This window comes from Capsicum annuum, chromosome 4 (assembly GCF_002878395.1).
Source record: "Capsicum annuum cultivar UCD-10X-F1 chromosome 4, UCD10Xv1.1, whole genome shotgun sequence".
NCBI lineage: Eukaryota > Viridiplantae > Streptophyta > Magnoliopsida > Solanales > Solanaceae > Capsicum > Capsicum annuum.
The window spans coordinates 163,255,134-163,270,814 of NC_061114.1; the positions used below are offsets into that span (position 1 = coordinate 163,255,134).

The 15,681-nt window shown below is 36.0% G+C and overlaps 1 protein-coding gene across 17 annotated transcripts in view; it reads left to right on the forward strand.

The window, feature by feature from the left end:
* The window catches only part of LOC107852484, a 56,410-nt gene that overhangs the window by 5,933 nt on the left and 34,796 nt on the right, over positions 1–15,681 (forward strand). Inside the window, exon 3 of one of the 17 annotated variants that reach the window (XR_001669446.2) lies at positions 8,955–13,824. The exons of 15 other annotated variants lie outside the window; for them this stretch is intronic. The gene's annotated coding sequence lies outside the window, so the exon portion shown is untranslated. One more of the 17 variants, XR_007054276.1, reaches the window with a different exon arrangement.

Below are 15,681 nucleotides of genomic sequence, written 5' to 3' on the forward strand. Positions count from 1 at the left end.
TTTGAAAGAAATAGAAGTTTACCCTCGGTATGAGTTTTGAAATATCCCGAAGGTGAAGCTGAAACCAGAATATCCCTTCCCATATGCCTTCTAATAGGTGTGTGGTTGGATGGTGGTGGTGATCATCTTTTAGCTCGCATCTAAAGATTTTGACGTCCCTTTTTAGACTATGTCCCATTTTACTGCTAAGAAAGAGTTCCACGTTGTGCTGAATCCTATCTGGAGTCATCCGTACTTGTGGTTTTGATTTGAGATTTTCATCCTCCCGGATGCTCTCAACAATGTTTCAAACAAAAGTGTTAGTGCTAAACATAATTCATGAAAGAGGTCTGTGGTCTTTTACCATATCTCAACGTGGGTTGTTGCCTGAAAAGCGAAGTCATCCTTTTGTGTACCTATTTGGAAGGAAATAATTTGGAACAATAGACATAAAAACCCTCTTGATTGTTGCATAATTATTTCATCTATCGATTGAATATGTCCGCAAAGTGGGGTATCCCTTTTGGACACTACCGACACTTTATGTAGAATGGTCCCTACAATCGTGTAATCTTTTGTTGATGCGGAAACCCTTTTGGTCACCTATAATGCTTGTTGTTAGAATGATAACCTTTTTGGTTATTGACAATAATTCTTTGCATATTATCTCGGGTAAGTCTTGCGCATCTTTTGTATCGATACGACTTATAAATTTTCCTTGAATTGACAATGTTTGGATAATCTTGCACATTATTTGATGTTGGATATGAGGCGAATTATAGATATCCTCTGAATTGCTAGCCTTTAGGTAATCCTGCACATTATCCAACCTTGGATAAGAGATGACTTATAGATATCCCTCTAATCACTAGTTCTCAGATATTCCTGCATATCATCCGACCTTGGATACAATATGACTTATAGATATCTCTTAAATTGCTAGTCCTTGGTTAATCCTGCACATAATCGATCTTGGATATGATGCGTATTATAGAGAATCCTTGGACTTATCAATTTGATAATCTCGCATATTCTCCAGTAAGGATTAAGTTTATGGATAACCTTCGGACTATCAATTTTTGGATAACCTTGCACACTATCCAGTTAGGATGTTGTTGGGGCTTATGGATGACCTATGGTCTATCAACTCAAAGGTAATCTTGCACACTATCATATTTCAAATAATATGACATATAGATGAACTTCAAATTATCAATTTCTAGGAAATCTCATGAGTAGTTTGAATCACGTATTTCTGATGCACTCAAATGCTGATTCAAGATGACATATCCTCGACGCTAGCGTATGATATCTTACGTGTCAACAGATAGTAAATATTAATGATATCCTTGATGCCAACGTATGATATCTCGTATGTCAACAGATATTGATGATGATGATATCCTCGATACTAGAGTATGATATCTCATGTGTCAAGAGATATTAGATGCTGATGATACCCTCAACACCAGCATATGATATCCCGCGTGTCAACAAATATTGATAATGATGATATCCTCAATGCCAGCACATGATATCTCATGTGTCAACAGATATTGATGATAATGATATCCTCGATGCCAACATATGACATCTCACGTGTCAACAGATATTAGATGTTGATGATATCCTCGACGCCAGCATATGATATCTCGCATGTCAACAGATATTAGATGATGATACCCTCGATGCCAGTGTATGATATCTCGCGCATCATTAGATATTTAATACAGATGATACCCTCGACACTAGCGTATGATATCTCGCATGTAATCAGATATTTAATGCAAATGATACCCTCAACGCCAGCGTATGACATCGCGCACGTTATGAGATATTTAGTGCATATGATACCCTCAATGCTAGCGTATGATATCTCGTGCGCTATCTGAAATTTAATGCAACTGATACCCTCGACTCCAGCATATGATATCTCACACATCATCAGATATTTAATGCAGATGATACCCTCAACACCAGTATATGATATCTCATGCATCATCAGATATTTAATGTAAATGATACCCTCGACGCCAGCGTATGATATCTCGCGCGTTATCAGATATTTAGTACATATGATACCCTCGATGCTAGCGTATTATATCTCATGCGTCATCATATATTTAATATAGATGATACCCCCAATGCCAGCGTATAATATCTCACATGTCATCAGATATTTAATCAGATAATACCCTCGATGCCAGCGTATGATAGCTCGCGTGTCATCAGATATTTAATACAGATAATACCCTTGATGCTAGAGTATAATATCTTATGTGTTATCAGATATTTAATGTAAATGATACCCTCAACGCCAGCGTATGATATCTCGTACGTCATCAGATATTTAATGAGGATGATATGCAATGGCCCTCTTGGTAATGGAATGAGATAGAATGGCCCTTTTGACAAAGAAGATGGTTTCGCCTGAATCCTTTTGTTTGCATTTTTGTTTTATATGTGTACCTGTGCTCAAGGTATATAGTTAGTAGACATGAAGTCGCTTTTGCTAGGGACTATTTTTTAGAACAATTCTAAATACAGTATTTATAAAGAAGATAAGGCGCCTTTGTTTGTCCTTCATGGTCTCAAGAAATGAGATAGACAATTCAAAAGGTCTTTAATAAATGGGTATTAACCTGTCTTTGGGGCTACCAAAAAATACCCTTCTCGAGCATTATATTCTCTGGTGTGGCTCCCAACTTGCTTGGGGATTTTTTGAAAAAGACTCATTTTTGTGTATTGAACCCTGCATCCATAGAAAAATGATTAGTTTGAGTGAAACTACTCCATGTTAACCTTCTTCACTCCTCTATTTGCTCCTCACCATCTTTTAGGTGCTCCATCATATTAGTACCTCCACCCCGGCTCCTTGCTCTAATAGACGTCTAGGCAATCACTATGTAAAATATTTGTATAGATTTTTGAAAGTAGTCTTAATTTTAGAAAATAGTTCGAAAGTTTCTAAAAAGCTTTAGAAAATCTCTGCCAGTCATGTCATATGCTAGCTCAACAAACGTCTTCCTCTTGGTTTTGACTATATCCAATTGAGGATTTCCAAAACTCATCATCATTGTTAGAGGGTTCTTCAAATAGTTCTGTCATAGCTAAAAATTGAGTCTACCTAGACTTTGTCACAGCTAGTGACTTCAAAAGTTTAACTTTGACCTCTGGTGCTGGGGAATTTGAAATATATCCCAGTGTTTGGTGGAAATTTTGGGGCCTTCCTCAAAATTTCTGAACTAGTTTAAAGTTGTTTGATATGATATCAACTTGAAAGGATTTGAAGTCTTTATTAGTCTTCGTTCTCTTTGTTGGATGAGGATCTTCCTCTTGTGAATTTTCAAGATTCCTTCTCAAAAATTTTGCCCAAGTTTTCATTTTCTGGGGTTACATGATCGAGCCGTTGGGGTGCCTACGTATCTCATTGAAGTAGGAATTAGGTCAAACGTAGTTCAGGACTACTCTAGGGATGTATAGAAAAATTTAATGAGTTGACTGAAGCTGACATAGGCCGCCTACGTATATCATTCTTTAGAATTCAGGTCATCACGTAGTTTATACATGAAAGAAAAGTATAAATTTTTCTAAGGAGTTGACCGAAGACGACATAGGCCACCTACGTATCCCTTTCTTGGGAATTTAGGTCAAATGTAGTTCGTACATGATAGGAAAGGGATTCTAGGAAATTACACATCATAAAATAGATACTATCACAAAGGCGATTACAAATAAGCCAAGGAAACAAAAACTAAAACATCTTTCAAACACAATATATCTTTACCGCATCAGAATTGATTGGTTTGGTCCACTCTTGACCATCAATCTCAGGTAGGATTAGGGCGCCTCCAGGTTGGGCTTCTTTCAGTTTTCAAATTCCTCTATATCTTCCACTAATTTCTCCTCATCACCTTTTCTATTCATCATCATTACCCCCGCTTTGTTCGTCTAATCCTTGACATGACATAATATTGGTAGGGTTTAAATTACTTTTTTGAAAGAAACCAAGTTAGATGATAAAAAGATAATAATATAATCATATTTCAAAAATAAATTCTTAAATGAAGGGAGGAATTTTGAAAAATAAATAAAAACTATGGCTCATGACTCGCGAAAATGCGGGCCTATGCCTTTTTGAAAGCTATAAAAAATGAAATGAAAATTTAGGATATAGAAAGGTGGATCATGGGGCCTCCTCCAGATCATCACTGATTTTTTAAAACTACTAGTAATTGCCCTTTCATCTATCATGCTGGGGACGAGTTATGAATGGAGTGGAGGTCCAATTTTATAAAGCCTCTCTTGGTGCAACCTTCTTCACCCCACTGAACTTCGGAAAATCTTCTAGTACAACATTGCATCCCTCGAACATATTTCCTATCCCATCCCCAAGGCCATCATTATTTGACATATCACGCACGAGAAATGACTGGTACAGGAGAGGCAAGGGCCTGCACAAACTCGTCTTTGACTTATCATCAATCTTATCCTCCTCTGTTGGCTGGTATCCTAATCCATACTTAAATACTTTTTCTGGGACCATAATGGGCTCAATGATTTCTTCCAAATTCTTACTTAAGACGCTCAAAGCAGCCACAACTTTCTCTATCTTTTCTATTTTTTTATTTTTATGGAATTTTGCGAATCTACCTTAGTAATAGTCTTGCTAGATACCTATTCGCCTGCTATTTCAATCATGATAACCATGCCTCCTTTGTGATTATTCAATGGATTACTGTTGATTTTTGGTGCCAGAGACTGAAGCATGATGACCTTCTAATCAATCAAATCTTGAATCTTATGCTTTAAGCTAACGCAATCCTCAGGTTGTGCCCCGCCGCTCCTGAATGATAAGCACAATTTGGATCAGCATGATAAAATCAAGAGTTGGGATTGATAAGCTTGGCTGTATAAGCTGTAAATGACTGACATCCTTCAATCTCCCAAAGAGTTGGGTGCAACTTTCAGCCAGCTACGTGAAGTTTTGGGGAGGTCTTATTTCGAGGTTTGGTCGTTGAGGGTCATATTGATTTAATTAGCGGGAGGAGGTACCTGATGATAGTTTGTTGGCTCTAGGATGTTTATTTGGTTGTTTGGAAGAATAGCTTGAACATGAGACTGATAATTTGGCTGTGAAACTTTGTAATGGGGTAAAATATTTGGAAGCAGAGCTTGGTATTGGGATTAGGCATAGAATACAAGCTAAAAACTTGATGATGGAGGTAAGGAAAGAATATTCCTCATCTTGAATTTCTTCTTTAATTTAGCCACAAAATTAGTATAGACCGCAGTCACATTCTCTTTTTTTTTTTTGAGAATGCAAAAGATTCAGATGATGTTGGGGTTTGGACAATCTTTCCCATTCGAATTCCTTTCTCTAGCTATTCCCTAATTTTTACCAAATTTATAAAAGTTGCCCTAAATGCGGATACCATCCTAGTGAAAAATTCTCCCTCCTGAGCATGAGAGTAAATAGATACCATTTTCTTCTCAGACATGGGAGGTTGTACTTTGGCAGCTTCCTTCCTCCAATGGAAGGCACAGTCTCAAAAACACTTATCATTCTTCTGCTTGATCTGGTCTAATGAGTTTCGGTCAGGGACTATTTCAATGTTAAATGCAAACCTATCAAGGAAACCTTTAGCCAATGCCCTCTAACTAGTACATATTTTAAGTTCTTGAGACGTAAACCAATCTAAGGCTTTGCCGCTTAAGCTTTGGCTGAACAGGCGTATCAGTAATGTCTCATTTTTTCCTATCTCCACAATTTGATCATGATACCTCCTCAGATAGGCCATTGGATTTTTAGTTCCATCGAATACTTCAAATTTAGGGACTTTGTATCCTTCTGGTAGATCTACTCCAGGGTGAACACATAGATCATCGTAATCTAGACTATCATTGTTCCCCACTCATGATATTCCTTGATCCTCATAATCTCTTCATTCATAGCCAGTAACTTCATTTCATACTCGATCCTCTACTCTTTTTCCTTCTTCTCATAATGGTCTATCTCGTGATTAGGAAAGGAATTATAGATATCAGGGGATATGATGACATAAGGAAGATTTAAAATGGTAGCTTGATTTTGAGGATGAGAGGAGGTTAGATGGTAGGTGGGGAGGACATTTTGGAAATTTGAAAAGTATTGTTTGATTTGAAAGTAGTTTGGTGGTATATGGGAAGGATTTTGTGGATTCCAAAATGAATTTATGGATTAGGAGATGGATTTGGTAGATTTGGGGGTGGACTTTGTAGATTTGGAAACAAATTTTATGGATTTGGAAGCGGGTTTTGTGGGTTTGAAAATAGGTTTTGGGGATTCAAAAATGAATCTTGTGGATTTGGAAACGGATTTTGTGGGGTTAGGGATAGATTTAGCGTATGGTAAGCATCTGGGTTATTTTCTCAATTGGTGTTTTTTATAAATTGAGGAGCGAAAGAGGACGATATATTATTTGGATGGTCCCTGAGAACAGGCATACTGAGAAGAGTGATTTGGCGTGGAGTCCCGTGACCTCCTGAAGCGGGAGCATTTACAGTGATGGCCAGGTTAGCCAAGTCTCTAGTATGGTTTATCTCTTTCTGAAGCATTTCCAATTTTCTCACGAGTTCAACAATAATCTCACTTTGTTCCGTTATTTCACCATCCCTGATGGTAGATGCATTTCCTTCATCACTTTCGGTCATGTTTGAATGATGATTAGGGGATGGGATCTTATGTGCTTTTGATCGAGTGAAGTAAGGATGTCCTGCCAACTTATTTCAACACTGAGTAGTTTTCTATTATCTATAATGTAAAATAACTCGAAGGCAAATGTGTTAGTTTCCATATGTGATAAGTAATGCAAGATACTTGACAAGAAATAACCACGTAGAGTCGTTTGTGTCCTAGCCAAATTAATCCACGTGAGCATAGTGGATAAACTAGCCTTTGATTCAAACAAATGCATATAAACACATAAGACAGTTTTATCGCATAAAAACATTATAATAACGCGTATCCTAACTAGAGTAACCCTTTTGAGCCAAGGGTTTAGGCCTAACGAACGTTGAATAAAATATATGTCTTTTTTAAAGCCAATCCATTATCCCCCCAATTTCATAGATATACATAAATGGGATAAATGCCTACAAAAGTTGCACAAAAGGGGTACAATCAATAGGGAAAGGAAAATCACATGAGAAAATGATTGATCTCCCACATAGCGGATAGGAAATACTAACTCCTGAATGTTTCTTCTATTGGCCTTCGCCTTCTTAGCTTTGTCCACTTATTTTCATTGGCGCCATCCGTTGATAATCAAGTTATTTCCGTATAGCTGTGCCTTAGATGAAACCATCTAAATCGATCAATTTCTTTCTTGGTTTGCTTCAATTCCTCTCTCAATTGGTGTATGATTAAGGCATCCTTACATGAAAGCAAAGCCAGTTTCTTTCCCAACCCCCAAAGTATAATGGATTGGATTAAACAAATATATATTCTTCTTTAACACGTAAATATGATTCATCAGTAATTAACTCGGGGTCAGTAGACGTAAGGCAAGTTTTCTAATGGGCCAAATATTCCCTCGGGTATTGGGTAATCCTAGGCTCATACCTAAAATAAGGTTTTGGTTTCGCTATATCCTAGGTGTCTAGAGTGGGTTTGGACACATGTTCCTAAGTGGACAACATGAGTTTGGAAACAAGATCAGCCTCTGACCGCCTAACATGCCGATAAACTGTCGTATTTCTAACATTTGATTTAGAGGTGAACAATAGGGGATGGGACATCCGCGAAACCCCAAAACAGATTAATAATCAATGCAAGACCATGCCATGAAATGCAATAATTAAATTCTGCAAAATTGAAACACATAAATACGTAAGCAATTTAAACAGTTAGTCAATAGTTGAAATCAAACATTTGGTTAGAACCTAGTTAGAATCCCCAGTAGAATCGTCATTTTTGTTTTGCGAAAATTTGCCTTTCAGGGTCGCCACTTAATTTTGAACAGAAATTAAGAAACCTTTATGAAATTCTTTAAACGCTCCAAAACATAAAAAAAATCATTTAAATTTGAAGATTCTGAGTAAGCGGTTCCTATTAACATTTTAAGAAGGTTTAAGGCACCAAAAACGTCCGCTAACTTGCGGTTATCCGGACTGTTTGAAAATATCTTTTGACTAACTTTAAAAAGATTGATTTTAAAAGAAAGTTATTTAGGAAAAAACTTGTGTAAAATCAATTTGACGACTTAGTAAGGAATTTAACTAAATTTGAAGGTACAAATAGAAAATAAACATAGAAAAGGAAAAGGTAAAAAATAAGATTAGGCTTTTAGTCCCAAACCCGCTTGTACCTGTCCTAAACTATCCATTTGGGCTTTTGTCCCGTCGTCACTTGTAAAAAATGAAATGAAAATGTGGGATATAAAAAGGGGGATCACGGGGCCTCCTCCGGATCATCACCAATTTTTTAAAACTACTAGTAATTTCCCTTTCATCTATCATGATGGGTGACGAGTTATGAATGGAGTGGATGTCCAATTTTGCAAAGCTTCTCCTGGTTCAACCTTTTTCACCCTACCGTACTTTGGAAAATTTTTTGGTACAATATTGCATCCCTCGTGCAGATTTCCTATCCCAACCCCAAGGCTATCATTATTTGATATCTCACGCATGAGAAATGACTGGTACAGGAGCGGCAAGGGCCTATGGAGACTCGTCTTTGACTTATCCTCAATTTTATCCTCCTCTATTGGCTGGTATCCTAACCCATACTTAGATGCTTTTTCTGGGACCATAATGGGCTCAATAATTTCTTCCAAATTCTTACTCAAGACACTCAAAGCAGCCACGACTTTCTCTATCTTTACTACTTTTTTTATTTTTTTTGGAATTTTGCGAATCCACCTTAGTAATAGTTTTTCTAGAAATCCATTCGCTTGCTATTTTGATCATGCTAACCGTGCCTTCTTTGTGATTAGGCAATGGATTACTGTTGACGTTTGGTTCTGACGACTGAAGCATGATGACCTTCTGATTAATCAGATCTTGAATCTTATGCTTTTAGCTAACGTAATCCTCAGTGTTGTGCCCCGCCGCTCCTGAATGATAAGCACAGTTTTGATCTGCATGATAAAATCGGGAGTTGGGATTGATAAGCTTTGGATGGATAGGCTGTAAATGACCAGCATCCTTCAATATCCCAAAGAGTTGGGTGTAACTTTCATCCAGCGACATGAAGTTTCGGCGAGTTTTTTGTTTAGGTTTGGATGTTGGGGGTCATACTGATTTGATTAGCGGGAAGATGTACTTGATGATTGTTTTGAGGCTCTTGTATTTTTATTTGGTTGTTTGGAAGAATAGCTTGAACATGAGACTGATAATTTGGCTGCGGAACTTCGTACTTGGGTAAAATATTTGGAAGCGGAGCTTGGTATTGGGATTGGGCGTAGAATACAAGCTAAAAACTTGATGATGGAGGTGAGGAAAGAATATTCCTTGGCTTGAATTTCTTCTTTAATTTATCCACAAAATTAGTAGAGACCGCAGTCACATCCTCTCTCTTCTTCTTTGAGACTGCAGAAGATTCAGATGTTGGGGTTTCAACAATCTTTCTCGTTGGAATGCCTTCCTCTAGCGATTCCCCAATTTTTACCAAATCTATAAAATTTTCCCTAACTGCAGATACCATCCTAGTGAAAAATTCTACCTCCTGAGTGCTAGAGCAAATCGATACCATTTCTATCTTAGACATGGGAGGTTGTACTTTCACAATTTCTTTCCTCCAACGGAAGGCATAGTCTCGGAAACACTCATCAGTCTTCTGCTTGATCCGGTCTAATGGGTATCAGTCAGGGACTATTTCAATGTTAAACTCAAACCTATCAAGGAAAGATTTAGCCAATGCCCTCCAACTAGTCCATCTTTTCAATTCTTGAGATGTGATCCAATCTAAGGCTTCCCCGCTTAAGCTTTGGCTGAACAGGCAGATCAATAATGCCTCATTTTTTCCTATCCCTACCATTTGATCATGATACCTTCTCAAATAGGCCATAGGATTTTTAGTACCATCGAATACTTCAAATTTAGGGACTTTGTATCCTTCTGGTAGATCTACAGTGATGGCCAGGTTAGCCAAGTCTCGAGTACAATTCATCTCCTCCTGAAGTATTTACAATTTTCTCGCAAGTTCAGCAATCATCTCACTTTGTTCCGTTATCACATTGTCCCTGATGGTCAATGAATTTTCTTCATCACTTCCAGTCATGTTTGAATGATAATTAGGGGATGGTATCTTATGTGCTTTTGACCGAGTGAAGTAAGGATGTTCTGCCAGCTTATTTCAACACGGAGTAGTTTTATATTATCTTTAAAGTAAAATAACTCAAAGGCACATGTGTTAGTTTCCATATGTGATAAGTAATGTAAGATACTTGACAAGTAATAACCACGTAGAGTCATTTGTGTCGTAACCAAATTAATCCACATGAGCATAGTGGAAAACTTGCCTTTGATTCAAACTAACGTACATAAACACATAAGGCAGTTATATTGCATAAAAACATTATAATAACGTGTATCCTAACTAAAGTGACCCTTTTGAGCCAGGGGTTTAGGCCTAACAAACGTTGAAAAAAATATGTCTTTTTTAAAGCCAATCCATTATCCCCCCAATTTCATAGATATACATAAATGGCATAAATGCCTACAAAAGTTCCACAAAGGGGGTACAATCTTTAGGGAAAGGGAAATCACATGAGAAAAAAAATGATGTCCCACGCAGGGGATAGGAAATACTAAATCCTGAATGTTTCTTCTATCGGCCTTCGCCTTCTTATCTTTGTCCACTTCTTGTCATTGACAACATCCGTTGATAATCAAGCTATTTCCGTATAGTTGTGCCTTAGATGCAACCGTCTAAATCGATTAGTTTCTTTCTTGGTTTGCTTCAATTCCTCTCTCAATTGGTGTATGATTAAGGAATCCTTACACGAAAGCAGAGCAAGATAATAGATTGGATTAAATAAAATATATTCTTCTTCAACACATAGATATGATTTATCTGTAATTAACTCGGGGTCAATAGATGCATGGAAAGTTTTCTAATAGGCACAATAGTCGTTCTAGACTTATACCTAAAATAGGGTTTTGGTTTCGCTATATCCTAGGTGTCTAGAGTGGGTTTGGACACATGTTCCCAAGCGAAAAACTTGAGTTTGAAAACATGATCAGCCTTCGACTGCCCAATGTGCCAGTAAACTGTCATATTTCCAACATTTGATTTAGAGGTGAACAATAAGGGTTGGGACATCCACAAAACCCCCCAAAACAAATTAATAATCAATGCAGGACCATGCCATCAAATGCAATAATTAAATTCTGCAAAATTGAAACACATAAATACGTAAGCAATTTAAACAGTTAGTCAATAGATGAAATCAAACATTTGGTTAGAACCTAGTTAGAATCCCCAGCAGAGTCACCATTTTTGTTTTGCAAAAATTTTCCTTTCAGAGTCGCCACTTAATTTTGAAAAGGAATTAAAAAATCTTTATGAAATACTTTAAACGATCCAAAACAGAAAAAATCATTAAAATTTAAAGATTCTGAGTAAGCGGTTCTTATTAACGTTTTAAGAAGGTTTAAGACATCTAAAACGTTCGCTAACTTGCGGTTATCCGGACTGTTTGAAAATATCTTTTGACTAACTTTAAAAAGATTGATTTTTAAAAGAAAGTGATTTAAAACAAAACTTGTGTAAAATCAATTTGATGACTTAGTAAGGAATTTAACTAAATTTTAAGGCACAAATAGCAAATAAACATAGAAAAGTAAAAGGTAAAAAATGAGATTAGGCTTTTAGTCCCAAACCTGCTTGCACCTGTCCTAAACTATCCATTTGGGCTTTTGTCCCGTCGTCACCTGTCTTAATCTAAATATTGAGCTTTTAGCCCATAACCTGTCTCGAATCATTTTTTTGGACCTTTTGGCCCAAAATCCGCTTGACCTGTATTAAAATTACAACTTTGGCTTCGAGGCCCAAATGAATGAATAAATAGATAAAGAAGCAGAAAAAAATAATAAAACAAACAATACAAGTTTGACAAATTTTCACCAATGGGTATCAACCTATTTTCCTCTTCCATCAATATCAACTTCTTTATCCAAAAGTCAATCGATCTTGCAGTAATTGCAGAACTCGACTCAAAAGATGGGCCTTATTGGCCCATTATGAAATGCAAAAAGGAGGGAGCTGGTTTGAACTCCAAAGCGGATTCATATGCGAAAGATGAAAGAAAAGAAATCAAAACATATCCAAAATGCAAAGGGAAAAGTAAATCAACACATTAGAAACCTGATACTTAAATATTACCCTATTCAAAACCAATTTTAAAAGTAAGAACACCAAAATGATACCTCGTGATATCCTTCTACTAGTGACCATTTTAAGGAATCCAAATTTCAATAATAAATGAATGGACCAAAGACAAGCAACAATAAAATGGATAATAAAAATAAGATAAGGAAAATGGATATTCAAATAATCAATCACCTTAATGATTTCAAACATACTGTATGATAGAAAAACTAATTTATTGTAATTTGAAGAAATAAAATGCACACCAACTGGGGTTACACCATCTTATGCATTCATATTGGATTCTTTAATAGTTTTTGCACCAAAAGATTTGCAAGAGATCACGCTTTTCTAGGATAACTTCGCAATTAACTTTTATCCGATAATAGATTCCATCTCTCAAACTAACACTGATTCAATTCAAGAGAAACTTGAAGGTTAGGAATAAATGAAGAACGGGACCTGGCCACAAACCTAATTGAACTCCTAAAAAAACAAGAATTGACAATTTACACAAATTTAGAAAGATCCCATCTACAGGAGACAAAATATCTATAATTTAACAAAGGTAAACATCATATCCACACTAGATAAAGTGAGTATTATATTTTCCTTAGAGTTACTGCAAGGTTTTGGAAAACGCAAGGGTAGAGTTCTAGTTAGATTGTTTTAAAAAGGGCTAAGGTACTCGAAAGTGTATAACTCCAAATGCCAACCACGCTATTTTGTCACGATAAATTATACTCAATAATATGAATACCAAGCGCGTGTAGAGACTCTATCTTTTATTTCCCAAAAAGAGACTTTGATTTAGATGAAAAAATAAGCACATACTACACTACAAAAAACATGTTTTAAGAGAAAATCAAACAATCTGTTGGAGAAGAAAAATGTGAGATCATACCATTCTAATCCCCATCCTCTTTCAACATTCTAAGAAATGATCTACAAGAGTAGAAATAATTTTTAAGAAGTCATTGGATTGGTGACCTTGTTATGGTTTAGTTTCTAACATTAGTATTAAAGGACAAAGAAACTTAAACCCCAGTCTCCATTTAAAACAAAACACCAAAAGTGAACTTTACGAAATAAATCTTTCAATTAAACATGTAAGCTAACAACCATGATAAGAACACTAGTCTAATCCTATATTAAACAATGTTCAATCAATCAGAAACCAAGCATGTGGAAACACCGATAACATGAATCGAGGATTAACAAGCAAAACATATACTTTGAGCAACATTCAAACTTTAAAGAACTAAAAAGCTAAGATCACCAATGGAAAATCAAAAATAGCAAACTTTTATGAAAATAAATAGAAACCAGAAACCTAAATATGCTAACACATCAATACGTTGAAAGCCACAATCTTTATCAAATGAGACTATGGCCTTCAAGCCTGTCTATAATAACTTATTCCCAGCAAACAACATTTACGACTATGGATTCATAAAGAAGAAAAAAATGATAACAAATATCAAAGAAAGAGGTGTTTACCTCTTTCAGAGCAGCAAAATAGAACATCGAGCTAATGTCGGACTCCACCACCACCGGAAGTCGATTCTTTGAGAATTCCAACCAATGACGGCTAATTTTTTTTCTAAAAATAAAATTTTTTATTGATTTTACTCAAAAATGGTTTTTCCCTCTTTTTTAGACTTGGTCTCTTTCCTCTCTGCCGTGTCTCTTTTATAGGGAAATCTGGGCTCCCCATTTAGTGTTCAATCGATGTGGGAAAAGAGGTCAACGGGGGTAATTTTGGGTTTTTTAGGAATTCCTTTTTGGTGATGCAGTTTGACAGCTATATGTTGTACGAGAATAGTACAAACATTCCAAATTTGAAAAGGTTTTTGGATTTGGATTTAGCAGTTATTTTAATTCGAGTTGTCGAGATTTAATTCGGGTTGAAGTTTCGATTTTGGTGTTGTGATTGGGTATAGGTTTGGGTTTGTTGTTCTTGATGAGAGATTGCGTTGATGTTGGTCAATGTTGAAGTCGTTGCTTTGGTGTGTTGTATTGTATTATTGTCGATGATGTTGTTGTTTTGAAGGAAAAGAATAGAATTAAAGGTTTTGGGTCAGGTCGTTGTTATGCCTGACGAGGGTATTGATCTGGTGATGAAAATATTGGGCCTGGGTGGTGCTGATGTTGAATTGGATTAGTTTGGGGGTTTATTTAAAACATAACCCCCAAATTTAGGATTTAGCCTAATTTGATTAAGATTTTGATCAAATTAAAAAATCAATTTGATCAATTGCTTTGTGATTGTGGCCAATCGATTTCAATTATGACCGAACTTAATAAATTAACTAAATTAAATCAAAATTTGATACGAATTAATACCTTGTTTAATCTCGGGCTTCTTCATTTAACAAAAATCAAATTCATATTTTCCAAATAAACTATTTTCAAGAACAAATTATATTTAGATCAAGATTTTACCCTTTTTGAAATAATTTTCAAGCTCAATCTAAATAAAAGTCTAATATTCTATAAAAATATTCATTTAAGTAACAAAATTAATAAGATCTCATATACGTGAATATGAAAATGTATAGTCGTCACTTAAATAACGCAATTAGCCAAAATAAATATTCTAGAGCGCATTTATCAAGATGAAATAAATATTTCACTTTTTACTAAAAATTGAAGAAACCCAAGATGAAATTTAGTCGCGGAGGAAAAAAATTAGGTGTCAACAACTTCCCCTTCCCTTTGGGTAGGGTGGAAGCAATTAACCCTGGGCAAAGAGAGGTTGACATTTCTAATTTTTTGTCTGACAACAAAATTTGAATCTGAAAGAGGTCGATTTTCGCACGAGTTTCATGGAGTTATGGACAGACCTCAGTATCAAGTTTCCTTCATATCTCAACTTTCATGATAATTCAGGCCACTTGTAGTTCATAAATCTTGATTTGAAGCGTGATTTCAAAAAATTCACCAACTATCTTAGTTTTGGAGTTGTTTGGTAAAATTGAAAAGCTGGGGAATAGAGGGATTTGGGGGGAAGTTGGAATGCAGTCAATTTTTTTGTATAGATCCCAACCTACATATCCCCAAGACTCAGGGAATCAGACTACTTGTAGTTTGACTTAATCGGTAGAAAAGATAGTCTTTTATTTCAGACGATCTTTGGCTCAAGATGAGTGAAAAGTTGTTCGAGTTATGAAAAAGAGGCTTGTAACCTCTTAACCATGAACATTGATCTCTTCACATCCATAGGTAAGAACTTACCTGAACATAATTTCCAAAACTCTAGGTGCCCTATCACTCGAATTTGAAAGAAAGAGAAGTTTACCCTCGGTATGAGGTTAGAAATATCTCAAAGGTGAAGCTGAAACCAGAAT